The sequence below is a fragment of the Protopterus annectens genome, chromosome 2.part2 (assembly GCF_019279795.1).
Source record: "Protopterus annectens isolate FY-2018-M chromosome 2.part2, PAN1.0, whole genome shotgun sequence".
Classification (NCBI taxonomy): domain Eukaryota; kingdom Metazoa; phylum Chordata; order Ceratodontiformes; family Protopteridae; genus Protopterus; species Protopterus annectens.
In genome coordinates this window covers 253,325,155-253,339,204 of record NC_056730.1, presented here as the reverse complement: position 1 = coordinate 253,339,204, position 14,050 = coordinate 253,325,155, and positions in this window count along the sequence as shown.

The following is a 14,050-nucleotide window of genomic DNA, read 5'->3' as shown; positions in this document are numbered from 1 at the left end:
CCATGGGAATTAATTGTGAATACACATACCCAGTTTGGTGTGGAATGGCATACTTTGTGAAAATAGGGTAGGGTGGAGAAATATTACATTAACAACTTACACTACCTATACATATACTGTACATTCCTAGTAGATGCAAATATATATCCCCTACATGTATTAGTACAGTTTCCTGTATGTAACCTTAGGAATGTTGGTGATGGGGATGTTACTGCTACATTAATATACATTCCATTTTTATTCATATATGTTCATATCGGGCTGTGTTCAGGTACATCATCCTGCTACATTTGATTTATATGGGTCTAGACAACTGTGGATGTTCAGCATGTCATACAACCATACTATCTCCATAATGCAAGGGTACAGCAACATATCCAAATTGTGGGATGGACACAGTCCAGGTTCTGTACTTTATTTAAGACATTACACTCTTTGGTTGTGGCTGTCTCGTTCATTTTGTTATGTAGTGACTGCAGTATACCTTTATTCCAGACTTATTACAGCTTTCTTGGTAGCTTCAAACTGTCTTTCTCACACTCTCTCACTTATTTTATATTTACATTTCAGAATGGTACTTAATTCTAGGCTTTATTAACATTTATTACTGGGTTACAACAATCTTTTCCAGCTGTCTCACTTATTTCATATGGCAGAATTTACAAGGATGTATTTGACACTTGTCTATCCTTTCTTGATTGATTACCACTCATTTTCAGGCTGAAGCAGGTATCTGATATTACAATACATGTGGAAACTCTATTTGAGACTTGTTTAATCTTTATTACTGGATTGCAATACACTCTTTCCAGGCTGCATCACTTATCTAATCTTACAATACTAGCAGAATCTTTATTCTAGGCTTATTTCACTTTTATTACTGGGTTACAACACTGAACTCTTTTACAATCTGTCTCACTTATATTCTATAACAATACCAGCTAAATAATTACTAACCTGCCTGGTGGCACAACCCCAGCAGCCTATCAGCATAGGCTAGCCGATTCGCGGAACGAACACCTGCAGCTGCAATATAAATGAAGGAATATTGGAACATACCTCTCCATCTATAGGCTAGGATAGCATTTCTTACATACGTAATTACATGGATACTTACTCAGTAGTGGGGCATTGGGCATTTGGTGGGCCTCCTGGATCCAGCGGTTCAGTTGGTCCTCCTTACGTCGCTTCAAGTCCGCATGGTGGTGACGGACCTGTTCACCAGTCCTCGGAATGCCTGTGGCACTGGTGAGATCATGTGCCAAGCGGTTCCACACTTCTGCCTTATATGCTCCCCATTGAACCTGGCCCTGCATGAGTTGTGCTTCATGATCATGGACTAGGAGCCAAACCATATATTTTGACTCCTCAACACCCCACCTTTGTGCTCTAAAGCGATTTCCCTCTCCTGAACATGCCATCCTAACTGCAAATGGGTACCACAATCAGTTATGGTGTGTATTCCCACCTATGGGGCTGATACATGCCGGTTTTCCTGCACATATCTGTGATTGGCCATTTTGGATATTTATCAACTTAAAGCAAACCTGCTTTGTCATGGTTCTATTTTTATTCATTCCTATATACATGCTAATACTGTATTTTTCAGTACAACTGTCATGGCTTAGTGGTTCAGTACTTTGACTATGGTGCACAATATCCCGGGTTTGACCCTTAGCATTGCTTTTTTTATTTTACTACTGTCTAGACAGGCTAGGGGGTGTGTCTGTGTAAAGGCGGCTTTGATACAGCTTGCCCAATGTTGCCCGCCGGTAAGCTGGTTGGTGCGCTGTGCAGCTCCACGGAAATGGCTTATGCTGGGTAACGCGTTATTTAGCTATGAGCACTCATATTATGCTGTGTGTAGCACTGCTGAGCTACGGGCACTCATATTAAGCTTGTTAAAGTGCTGCTCACCTCCGGGCACTCATATTAAGCTTAAAGCGCTGCTCACCTCCGGGCACTCATGTGCAGCTTGTTAAAGCGCTGCTCACCTCCGGGCACTCATATGCAGCTTGTTAAAGTGCTGCTCACCTACGGGCACTCATATTCAGCTTGCTAAAGTATTGCTCAGCTATGGGCAATTATAATCCTTTTTTTATAAATTATTCTGTCGGATTTCTTCACAAATACATGTCCCATTTCATTACATTTTACTTAAATTATAGTTTTTAATATATATATATATATATATATATATATAGATATAGATATAGATATAGATATATATATATATATATATATATATATATATATATATATATATATATATATATATATATCAGGGGATTGTTTCATACTTATTTAAATAAAAATGATGAATGATGTTGTGGAGGCTCGAACTGTGACTGCCTACTCTTTAGCCAACATCTCTACTGCTACGCTATTGCTACTTGGCTTAATTTGCATATGTAGATCTTATATGCTTTTCAATGTCTGCTAACTGTGGCTGAGCGAAGGGCATACCTGCACAAATGAGCGCAAATGTGGGCAAACATTTCTGAAATTATAAAAAAAAAAATTAAACTGCTATTTTTACGTTTTACACATTTTCAGTAGGGTTTAGTCTGTGGGGATGTGTGGTGTTGTGTTCCATGACATTTCTAAGGACTCGCTCATGGTTGTTTACTTTCAGGCCTCTGACTCTTTTGGTGGTGTGTCCCTTTGCAGTACTCGGCATTCGGACACGCCCCCTACTTTCCTACACAGACCATGTTAGCCTAGGGTATGATTCAGCATGTCCTCATGAATATGCATGGAATGCTGACATCATACTATTCAACTGCAGCCTCCGAATAAGACATATTAAGTCTTACACGGAGGTTTTGTGAATCCAGAACTATGTTTATGAAGCTGGAAATTGATGGTGTAATGATGAATGTTGCTAGTGCATATGCTCCACAAGTTGGAAATGCAATGGATGAGAAAGAAAACTTTTGGAGTGAATTGGATGAAGTGGTGATGACTGTACCCAAGCATGAGAGAGTGGTGATTGGAGCAGATTTCAATGGGCATGTTGGTGAAGGAAACAGAGGGGATGAGGAAGTGATGGGTAGGAAGGGTGTTAAACAAAGGAATGCAGAAGGTAAGATGGTAGTGGATTTTGTGAAAAGGATGGACATGGCTGTGGTGAATATGTATTTTAACAAGAGAGAGGAGCATAGGGTGACATACAAGAGTGGAGGAAGATGCACACAGGTGGATTATATCTTATGTAGGAGGGCCAGTTTGAAGGAGATTGGAGACTTTAAAGTGGTGACCGGAGAAAATGTAGTTAGGCAGCATAGGATGGTGGTTTGTAGGATGACACTGGTGATCAAGAACAGGAGGAGGAGTGTGAGGGCAGCACCAAGGATCAAATGGTGGAAATTGAAAAAGGGTAATTATGAGGTGGAGTTCAGGGATGAGTTAAGGCAGGCACTGGGTGGCAGTGAAGAGTTACCAAATAGCTGGGTAACTACAGCATAGCTAGTAAGGGAGATGGCTAGAAAGGTGCTTGGTATCACATCTGGACAGAGGAAGGACGACAAGGAGACATGGTGGTGGAATGAGGAAGTACAGAAGAGTATACAGAGAAAGACATTGGCAAAGAAGAAGTGGGATTGTCAGAGAGATGAAGAAAGTAGACAGGAGTATAAGGAGATGAGGTGCATGGCAAAGAGAGAGGTGGCGAAGGCTAAGGATAAGGCATATGAAGAGTTGTATGAAAGGGTGGACACTAAGGAGGGAGAAAAGGACCTGCACCGAGGGACCGAGCTAGGAAAGATGTGCAGCAGGTAAAGGTGATAAAGGATAATGAGGGAAACTTACTCACAAACGAGGAGAGTGTGTTGAAGAGATGGAAAGAGTACTTTGATAGGTTGATGAATGAAGAGAATAAGAGGGAGAAAAGGTTGGATGATGTAGGGATAGTGAATCATGAGGTACAATGGATTAGCAAAGAGGAAGTAAGGATAGCTATGACAAGAATGAAGAATTGAAAGGCTGTTGGCCCAGATGACATACCTGTGGAAGCATGGAGGTGTTTAGGTGAAATGTCAGTGAAGTTTTTAACCAGATTGTTTAATGAAATCTTGGAAAGTGAGAGGATGCCTGAGGAGTGGAGAAAAAGTGTTTTGGTACAGATTTTTAAGAATGAGGGTGACGTGCAGAGCTGTAGTAACTACAGAGGGATTAAATTGATCAGTCACAGCAGGAAGTTATGGGAAAGAGTAGTGGAAGCAAGGTTAAGAAGGGACATGATGATTAGTGATCAGCAGTATGGTTTCATGCCGGGAAAGAGCACTACAGCTCTGAGAGTGTTGATGAAGAAGTACAGAGAATGTCAGAAGGAGTTGCATTGTGTTTTTGTAGACTTAGAGAAAGCATATGACAGGGTGCCTAAAGAGGAGTTGTGGTATTGTATGAGGAAGTCAGGAGTGTCAGAAAAGTATGTAAAAGTGGTACAGGATATGTACGAGGGTAGTGTGACAGTGGTGAGGTCTGATGTGGGAGTGATGGATGCATTTAAGGTGGAGGTGGGGTTACATCAAGGATCAGCTCTGACCCCTTTCTTATGTGCAATGGTGATGGACAGGTTGACAGATGAGATCAGACAGGAGTCTCCGTGGACTATGATGTTTGCAGATGACATTGTGATCTGTAGTGAAAGTAGGGAACAGGTGGAGAAGACCCTGGAGAGATGGAGATACGCTCTAGAGAGAAGAGGAATGAAGGTCAGCAGAACAAAGACAGAATATATGTGTGTGAATGAGAGGGAGGATAAAGGAATGGTGAGGATGCAAGGAGTAGAGGTGGCGAAGGTGGATGAGTTTAAATACTTGGGCTTGGGGTCAATAGTTCAGAGTAACAGTGAGTGTGGAAGAGAGGTGAAGAAGAGAGTACAGGCAGGATGGAGTGGGTGGAGAAGAGTGTCAGGAGTGATTTGTGACAGACCAGTACCTGTAAGAGTGAAAGGGAAGGTCTACAAGCAGATAGTGAGACCAGCTATGTTATATGGTTTGGAGACAGTAACATTAACAAAAAGGCAGGAGTTTGAGCTGGATGTGGCAGAATTAAAGATGTTTAGATTTGCACTGGGTGTGATGAGGGTGGACAGGATTAGGAATAAGTATATTAGTGGGTCAGCCCAGGTTGGAAGGTTTGGAGACAAAGCCAGAGATGCACGATTACATTGGTTTGGCCATGTGCTGAGCAGGGATGCTGAGTATATTGGGAAAAAGATGCTAAGGATGAAGCTACCAGGTAACAGGAAAGGAGAGAGGAAGGCCTAAGAGAAGGTTTATGGATGTGGTGAGAGAAGACATGCAGGTGGTTGGTGTGGCAGAGCAAGATGCAGAGGACAGGAAGAAATAGAAACAGATGATCTGCTGTGGTGACCCCTAATGGGAACAGCCGAAAGAAGATGATGATATATATATATATATATATATATATATATATATATATATATATATATATATACACACACACACACACACACACATCTCTCTCTCTCTCTCTCTCTCTTTACATATATATATATATATATATATATATATATATATATATATATATATATATACACACACACATACACACATATATATATATATATATGTATATATATATATCTATATATATATATATATATATATATATATATATATATAAGTTGCTCGAATACATTTTTGTCTGACCACAGTTGACTCAAATATGTTGACTTTAGATGCAAGTGGTCAACAATACATTTATGTGAAAATATTTGGTCTAATCACATTTAATCGACAGATGACAAGTAATAGCAGATAGAATCAGTGGAATGCTTTAAGGCTGCACCTATCCAGCACATAATATAGATCAGTATTTAGTAAATCACTGATGGTACAATACAATGTCACAGTGTGCACTGTCACTTATTTCCTTATTTTGAGAAATTTTTCTCATCTTAGGATTGGTGCAATCATGAGTTGGTTTATATAATTTTGGGGAGTGAGGGAGGCATCCCCTCTTGCAAAAACACTTCAGTTAACTTTTCCACAAGTTCATAGACTCAACATTTGTGCTTCTTGATTAGTGTGCTGTCAATATTCTTTATTTCAGGCAAATTCTTTATTTTTGGAGCAAATTTTTCACACAGATGTGCTATTACTTTGAGATTTCTGTCCTATGCATAAAGAAAGTTCGGAAGTCTTTTGATCCTTATCTGTTCTATGTTCTTCAAGGTATAAGCAGAACAATTAACATGATATGCAATATACTGTCAGTCTGACTATTTTGCATTAATCTTCTCTGATGATAAACTAATACAGTTTTTAGGTACCCTTAATGGCATCTGACTACAGGCATCTTATGGATTGTTTTTTCTTTTTTTTTTTTGGCTAAGCTCCATTTGTTCAGCAGGTGGTACTGCATTGCAAAGTATTACAAGCTTTGGTTAGCACAACACTGATTTCCTCCCCTATTCCTGTTTAATTTTTTTCCCCAATTTATTTTTATTTATATTTTTCTAATGAATAGCAGCTTTTTAGGTAAGTAAAGAAGCAGACCATAATACTAGGTTAGAAGCATCCCTCCTTCTATGATGCTGCTGTGCAAACATTAATTCCATTAAGGTCTTAAAGAGAAAGACCACATTTTGTCTTCTTATGTGGTCCCAATTTTTTATTGGTTTTTTTTTTTATTTAGATAGTCTGTTGATTTTACTTTTGTATGCAATTGGTCCCCCACTGTCTGTGGACTATTAATCCTTCACAATCAATCATCTACTTCATTCCCCATTTGGCAAGAGTTGATTGCAGAGGTAGCCATCACTTAGCCATCAGGGTTTTTTCTATTGTGCTCTAAACTGCTCTTTGGTGTCTCATATGGGAGGCTCAGGTCATCATGATGGCCTTACTGTGCCCGCTACATATGAATGTTCCCAGTCACATGCTAATTAGGGATGCCTTTACTAACTAAGTTAGCCAAACCCATGTCTCTTATTATGGTTGCATCATTTTCAGTCATTCACATCCATATTATAACGAAGCCACTTGACCACCAGTCCTTTCCACTAGAGTAAGCAATCCAGCATTTGAGACTCCCTCCTTGTCTCCCCTGCTCTGCTTTTCCAGCAAATGAAATGCTAATAGAATGCAGGTCACTTTGATCATAGTCAGAGCTTTATTCCATTTATTCAATAGAGAGAAGCATCTGCTAATGATTTGTGCTACACAGCAGAGTGAAACGGGGGAGGAATCTAGTTAAGCTCTGTTTTTTTTTTTTTACTGCAGTTGACATTGAAACTGAAAATCACATCACTGTTTCTCTACTTTAGTCTTCTGTGCACATACTTGCTACATTTGCTAGAGTCTATATACTGATAGATAGTTGTCACTCAGGGACTTTGTTCTAAAAATTAAAATTTCTATGATTAGTGCACATGACTGAATCCTAAGCTCTATGACAGTCACTTTGTGGTCAAGAAGCTTTTTCCATAGAAGCGAACAACTGAAGATGAAACAAGAATAATAAGAGACATGGACTTGGCTTACATAGCCAGTTATGGCAGCTCTCTTTAGTATGTGAATGGTAACATTCACACTTTGCTATTGAATGTATTTACAGTATGCACCAAGAGACTTAACACAGTTTACTGCTGTTTGATCTCAGGGTTGTTTTTAGATCCTGCGCTAGCCTGAGGCCTGCTGAAGATGGCATGCAGGTGGTATACTTATCAAACAATGTTTTTTTCTTTAATACACTTGTCTAATCTCCTCATGCTCATTTCCAGTTATTTTATATATGAAATTACTAAGGCAGTATGTATATCACTTTGATCCATTTACTTATTTAACACTTGTTTATTGGGAAAGTTCAATTGAGACAGATCCCATTTTCAGTAGAGGCCCAGGGAGAAACGCTCCAGATGCAAGTTTTTCAAAGGTGGAAGAAGCCAGAGCACCCTGAGAAAACCCACGCAACTGCAGGGAGGACATGCAGGCTCTGCACAGAAGGCACCCCAGCTGAGAATTGAACAGGAAAACCTTTTACTGTGAGGCAACAATGCTAACCGCCCCACCACTATACCACCCTTGACAGATCGAGTCTTACTTTGCTTTGATGATTTTATTTCAGTATTTTACCATTATTTGCAAACTAATGAGATTTTTCTGATTTTCTTATGACATGAATATTTTACTTTTGAAAGAAGGAGACAGCCTCCCCTCTGTTTTCAAGTCAGAGATGTGTATATATTGTTTACTGCATGCCTTTGACTCTTCTGTACCACAGTAATTTGTAATGGTAGTATTACTAGCTGAAGAATTTTTGTTTGTTTGCATGTTTTTTTTTTTTTTCTTTGCGCAGCCCAGGCATTTGGCATAGAACATTCATGTTCCACTATCTTGACTGTATGGTTAGACTGGAGGGAGGGGTATGGGGTGTCCATCTCTATAACTGAATGTTTTCTATTTGTTACTGGCTGGTGTCACTGTTAAGGGAAATATATTGCAAGACTTTGGGTCATTATTTTAAGCAGCCACATTTTATTTTAAGTTTTTTAAAATAGGAAGCATGTGAAATTGATCTTAAAACTATGAACAAACATTTTTGAGCAAGAACAAAATTTACTGAAACAAGAACATAATCACATTACTATAATCTAAAAGAATATAAGCCTGCTAGGAGTTAATGCGCTTGCCAAAAAAGCTAAGGTCCAAAATAAATAATAAAATACGGATGGCAAGAGCAAAGCAAAGCAGATGCCCCAAAACAGCATATAAATATCCTCGATACCTCAGTAGTCCACAGTACATCAACAAATAAATAACCGGTGCTGCAACTAGTTCAGAATAAGGAATATATAATTTATTTTTCACAAACAGGTTAGCGCTTTCACCAGATGGCTTCATCAGACCAGGTCTGATGAAGCCATCTGGTGAAAGCGCTAACCTGTTTGTGAAAAATAAATTATATATTCCTTATACTGAACTAGTTGCAGCACCGGTTATTTATTTGTTGATGTACTGCGGACTACTGAGGTATCGAGGATATTTATATGCTGTTTTGGGACATCTGCTTTGCTTTGCTCTTGCCATCCGTATTTTATTATTTATAATCACATTACTAACATACAATAGTATACTAATTGTAGTAAGGTCCATATTCCCTTGAACCAGTAACATACTCAACCAACAATATCCTACAGTACAATGTGACCTGTTGCAAATGAGTTATATGCCACAAATGAAAATATCTACAATGTTTGCAATTAGCAAAATAATTGTACTCAGCCATGCTGCCAGTGCTCTGGCTCATATACACCAAATAGAATACTGAAGCATGAGTGTTTTATATAACAAATACTATCATATGCATAACACCAATAACCTATCAAATAACTCAGTGTAAACAGCTTAAACAATGCAGTGCATGGCAAGTAGTCCAACTTGAGATGCACCTATAGCAGGATTGCAAACAGGCTGCTAATCTGTGATAAACTACACATCGTTCATAGAAAAATGCTATCCAGTTGTTGCCCAGAGGATTTCGGGGCTAGTGTTCATCACAGTGATAGTATCCTTTATCAAAATGTTAAACATCTCAACTTCAGGTGTGGGATAATGTCGGATTAACTTCTGGAGGAAGGAAACACGTAGTAAACTGAAAACAGTTTGGGCTTCCCCTAGTGAGGTAACATAGGACCACACTAATTATGAAGCTGTTTAGCTGAAAATACACAGGCACACACACACACACAAACACACACACACACACACACACACACACACACACACACACACACACACACACACACACACACACACACACACACACATATCCTCATATATATATATATATATATATATATATATATATTTTTTTTTTTTTTTCAGTTGGTGCATTCTACATTAAATTTTTTGATTGGTTACTGATGTATCCTGATAGAATAAAGAAAGGGAGCACAAGTATGTTGTATGTTTGGGTCAGGGTATAGCATACTGCAGTCTTGGTTCTTCCAATGGTCATGATTATAGCATTTTCATTTTAACTGCTGGTACTAGATGGATGGCAAGATAACAGTGTCTCCAACTCTTTATGAATGTTCACATAATCGTGTGATCCATTTGTTAGCTTTATATATAAACACAATTAATAAAATCTTGAATGACACTACATAAGATAGCAGCATACAGCAATATAAGTATCTCACCAAAAATTTGGAATTAGTCCTGATTAACTCTATGTCCATTAAAGATACCTCTACTTGATGACAGGCTGTAGATGATGAGGAAGGTTTTATACCAATCTATTATTATATTTTTTAACACTAGCAAGTTCCACTATCATATGAAGTACAAAACAATGCACATGGTGCAGAGGCAGATGATCCCCTTGATGTATTAGCCCTGGAGGATGTTCATGCTTCAACATTAGACCATTCTACCTAGTCTGGATTATCGGCACATATACCTATGGTAAAAAGTATTGGGCAGATTTTCCATTTCATAGAGGCCTTCAAGCATTGCAAAACGTTATGATTGTTTCTGTTAAAGATGATCCCATGGCTTTAGTTGTTCTGCTGCTTCATGGCGAATAGTTACACCAGCTGCATTCAATTGTCACTCTGGAATGGGTGTAAGAGATGGGAGGGCGACACAGCAATTTCATTAGACCTTGTTGAGAGGTTGTCCCTTCTCTCTTGGAGAAAGATGAATAAAAATGTATGGATGCTGCAAAATAAATATAATTCCCTTATCAGTTCTTTTGATTAAAAACTACTCAGGAAGCATATCTGCAGATGCAAGAATTTAACAAACAACCCAGTTTGTCATACATGTCAAAACTAACTTGATTTAGTGATTCACCATTTCCAAGTTTACCCTAGGTTTATAATCAGTTGGCTTTGAAATGCAAGGCCAAATTGAAACAATACACGGCCCCTACTCTTTGCATCCTAGACTCCTAGCACTGGTAATGTTGACACCTCAAAGTCTTCAGTCTCTTGTAATCTTGAGTAGATTTTTCTCAAGAACCAGTAAAGTGTCTTTCAGCAGCAACAAGATCTGTGCTCCAGTTTCTTATGTAGGTTTGTCTTGGCAGAGTTCTGTCAAGAAGATGGTGTTTCAGTAATTCAGGCCTTAGAATAGGATCTGATGTCTTCATATGTTATCAGTTGATAGTAGACGAGTCTCAGGAATATCATCGATGAAGAAGAACTGGATCTTATGGCTTACTTGTTCAGCCTTATAAGTGTCTATCCATTAAGTATGGGCTTGATATTGAAAACATGGAAGCACATGTTATCTCAAGGTTCATGATCACTCACCTGGAAATATTCAATATTAGCCCCTAAACTAAAGGTGGAAAATGTTTCCCTACTCCTAATAATGACTGCCAGAAGTTTCCTTAGCATTGAGTACAAGTTCATTATGATGACATTGGCATCTCAGTTTCAGCCACATAGTCCTAAGCAGTGCTTGTGCTCAGGCAAGGTATATTCATTAATGAATGAATAATACCATTTTAGTCATATTGAATGCATTTTGTTTATTTGTTTGCTTGTTGTATGAAGTTACCCTGCTATATCTTCCCTTTGTAATGCTGTATGAAGTTTCTCTGTTATTTTTCCAGTTTTTTTTCTCATGCCTGCATACTCTTCATTGTTAAATTAGATGGTGATAAGTTTCTAAACCATAATTCTAGCAGAATGGTATTAATATTCTTTTCAGTCTTCGGAATACCCTTTATTTAGCTTTATACATAATTTTACATGCACACACACACACACACACACACACACACACACACACACACACACACACACACACACACACACACACACACACACACACACACACACACACACACACACACACACATACACACATATATAACACATCTAAAATTATAATACCAAAACCATAACATCTAAAACCCACAACATCTAAAACCCATAACATCAAATTTCATGACATGTAAAATGTGCATTACAACATCGAACACTACAAATCACATGAAAATAACATCCCCTCCACATATAATGACACCAAACTAACAAACACACTTTTTCCTTTGTTTTTGCAGGGGGTAAGTCCCCCTGCACCACCCATGTGAGGGGCTCTGCCCCACACCCACACCCCCGTAAATTAAATATATCAACTCCGAGATCGCACTACAGAGGGAAAAATTTAATTTCCTAATCCCATTGTATCATGATCATCATAACATATGTACACATAATGTCTATATCACTTACCTGTATGGCCTAAAGAACACATACAGAGTGGCAAAATAAACACTGTATAAAGAGTATAAATTCCTATACTATATAAATAATAACTATAGAAATAAAAACTACAACATCTGGTAGTGAAACCACAAGATTAACAGATTAAACTAAAACATTTACACATTTGATGATACACTATTACATATTATACATTTTAGATGTTATGAAATTCAATGTTATGGGTTTTAGATGTTATGGTCTCAATGTTTTGATTTTTAGATGTTATCGGTTTTAGATGTTTTGATGGGGAACCACATATATATATATATATATATATATATATATATATATATATATATATATGATACACACACACACACACACATATATATATATATATATATATATATATATATATATATATATATAGTTTTATATATATATATATATATATATATATATATATATATATACAGTTATATATATGGGTATATTGAAATCCACCATTGTTGAACTATGAGGCAACTCTGCAGAAAACTTACTTTATCAAACCATCACATCACAGGAAATTGACTCTGGGGAAACAAGGTAGATGGCCAAAGATATACCCCAGGATTCACTAATCTTCCGTGTAAGACTAAATTAGTCTTAGATGGAAGAGCCAGTCCAAGAGTTAGATGGCAGCGCACCATGCATATTAATGAGGGCGAGCTGCCTCAACTCTAAAACTAACACGGAGCTTGTACGAGTGTAGGGGCCATGTCAGACAGCCGATCAGTCCAAAAAGCCATGCCCCTGCAAGTTTGAAACACGGGAAATGTCTAGTTACATGAGCGAGTCCGCTCACATGTGTACATTCTAACACTAAACTCCCCCATATAGTAAACCCCGTACAAATATAAAAAGTAAAAGAAATTTTTTTTTCCGATATAGCTGCCCGTATTTGCACGGGTTTGCGCGGGTTTGCCTATTGCTTAGCTACAGTTAGCAGTTTAGACACTGAAGAGGATAATAAGAAAAATATATGCAAATGAAGTGAAACAGCGATAGCATATTGGATAAAGCCTTCGCACAAAGAGGAGGCATTCCTGGTTCGAATCCCACCACTACACTTTTCATTTTCTGTTGGAAATTGTGTATACAAAAATATTTCCTAACATGTATTATTTAAAGTTTTGTAAAAAGCATTGAAATGTTATATGTAGTAGTGAACAAATTTTATATATATATATATATATATATATATATATATATATATATATATATATATATATATATATATATATATATATATATATATATGTATATATATATTTATAGGAAGGTGAATTGGTTATGCATACTGAAGCATTGAGCATATTTATATTTAATTGCTCGTAGCTGAGCACTGCGTTAACTGGCGCAATGTCTTTGCTCAGAGCTGTGCATCACACAAACTAGCACAAACAGAACATGTTTGCACATTGCTGCGTACTGCCCTAACCAGCGCAATGTCGGGCAACGTCAGGCAACACTGAGCAACGCTGAGCGACATCGGGCAAAGTTGAGCAAAGTTGGCTAAACACGGCCACACCTCCTTCACTGTACCTTATCCATTGAGGTCTGGCCAGTAGGAAAATAAAAAACAGTGACAGGGCTTGAACTCAGGATACTGTGCACTACAGGCACAGTACATACCCACTAAGCCATGACAGCATATCAGAACCATGCACTTTCAACAGACACATATCTATCAAAGGAATATTAAACATTGCTAACATCAGCTAAGCAGGTGTGCCTACAGATGAGTTTTTTCCAAACTGGCCAATCACAAATAAGTGCGGGAAATGAGGCATATTTAAGCTCCACAGAAGGGAA